The following is a 2,347-nucleotide window of genomic DNA, read 5'->3' on the forward strand; positions in this document are numbered from 1 at the left end:
CAGCTAGGCAGACGTGACTTAGAAGAATAAGACTGTTCGCTCCAAGAGAGAAATGCCTTAAGTGTTGCAGCGCAAAAACCAAAAATGACTGGAAATAAGAGCGCATAAATAGTGCATAAATCCTATGTATTTAATTTTCCAAATCGGTTGTTTGTAACGGGTCGAGGGGCTAACTGACTGCCTAGGCAGTCACCCACAAAAAATTTTTTTTTTAGCTAAACGGAATGAGCTAAATCGTGAGCAAACGTTGACCAAACGAATGCAACAAAAAAATATTCGATTTTTTAATATTGGGGGACTAGGGTGAAGTTGACACCCAAAATTTAAATTTCTTATAACTTTTGAACTAAGGGTGAGCAAACGAAAATTCCGACGGAGCAATCGTGAGCAAACGTTGAGCAAACGAATGCAACAAAAAAATATTCGATTTTTTATATTGGGTCGCGCTAGCGTGAAGTTGACCCCCCAAAATTTAAATTTCTTATAACTTTTGAACTAAGGGTGAGCAAACGAAAATTCCGACGGAGCAATCGTGAGCAAACGTTGAGCAAACGAATGCAACAAAAAAATATTCGATTTTTTATATTGGGTCGCGCTAGCGTGAAGTTGACCCCCCAAAATTTAAATTTCTTATAACTTTTGAACTAAGGGTGAGCAAACGAAAATTCCGACGGAGCAATCGTGAGCAAACGTTGAGCAAACGAATGCAACAAAAAAATATTCGATTTTTTATATTGGGTCGCGCTAGCGTGAAGTTGACCCCTCAAAATTTAAATTTCTTATAACTTTTGAACTAAGGGTGAGCAAACGAAAATTCCGACTGAGCAATCGTGAGCAAACGTTGAGCAAACGAATGCAACAAAAAAATATTCGATTTTTTAATATTGAGGGACTAGGGTGGAGTTGACCCCCAAAATTAAAATTTCTTATAACTTTTGAACTAAGGGTGAGCAAACGAAAATTCCGACGGAGCAATCGTGAACAAACGTTGAGCAAACGAATGCAACGAAAAATTATTCGATTTTTTAATATTTGGGGGCAAGCGTGAAATTGACACTTATTAATTCCCTTCGCTTTACTAGAAATTGATAATAGTCTTATACACTAAAAATAGATTGTTACACATGAATGTAGCAGACTCATGTGCAAAGGGTGTTTTCTAAAAGAAAATATTACATTGCAAAATAAATTTCAGCAATTTATAAGTTATATCACTTGATTTATATTCCTTAGAGTCTTTAACATATTAATACAGTTTGATTTTATTTCATTCTATATGTGCAACATTAGCTTTGATCTAAAAATTAATTTGCAAATTCTTTGTTTTCAAATACGTAACTTCAAATTCATAAAGAAGAAAAGAATTAAAAACTTACTTTCCTCGTTAAATATTGTACATAATGTATGTACTGCATCAATTTCTATTTGATAGCGTTTTTTGAGCGTTTGTAAAGTTAGACATATTATAATAGTTCAAATACACTATTTGTAAAATAGAAGTTAAAAGAGATGAATGTACACCCAAGGACTTCGATTCTTTCCCTCCATTACTTTTTTAAAACTTCCAAAGATTCAGTTTATTTCGTTTTTACATCAAATTTAGTTGTAAGCGAACGTAAGATTTAGTCGTGTCGTTATTCGCGCACGGACTATGAGTATTTATGTAGAAAAGTGGTCATTTATCAATTTGTGAAAATTTCCGAGGGAAGGAATTCGAGTTCGGGTTATGCTGGATTTACACTGCATCCGATGTACGTCGTACGACGCTCTGCATCCAATCAGAAAACAGGATTCCGACAGGTTTTACTTCGTTTCATCAGAATCCTGTTTTCTGATTGGTTGCAGAGCGTCGTACGACGCACATCGGATGCACTGCGAATCCAGCATAGGAATTTCGACCTATCAGAAATCATGTATTGTGGAATACACACAAGATTTATTTCTATCAGGAGCTCTGCAAAAAGGTGGATATTGTTGTGTAATTAACATTAACTTCTTCAGAGGGCGGTAGTGCGCGGCAGTATTTTGCGATTACAGGTTTTGGGCCGTCATGTCCTCTCAATAAATCTGTTCGCGTTGTACGAAATCCCCAAATATTTTTGCACTTAAAATGAAATAAATACATATTTTGTCTTAAAATGAGAGAAAGCGAAGATGTCGAGTACCAAATGTGCAAGCAACGCGAACAGACCTAAGTTTTCTCTCTGGCGGTACTTTAGAAACTTAAGCCGGTATTCATAGTCAGATCTTAGGCGTCGTCTACAATACACGGAGTAAGAAGTAAGAGTAAGAAATTGACCAATCGCAGTCGAATGTGAGAAGAATAATCGACTGTGATTGGTCAATT

Source organism: Trachymyrmex cornetzi, unplaced genomic scaffold, assembly GCF_001594075.2.
Source record: "Trachymyrmex cornetzi isolate Tcor2-1 unplaced genomic scaffold, Tcor1.1 scaffold147, whole genome shotgun sequence".
NCBI lineage: Eukaryota > Metazoa > Arthropoda > Insecta > Hymenoptera > Formicidae > Trachymyrmex > Trachymyrmex cornetzi.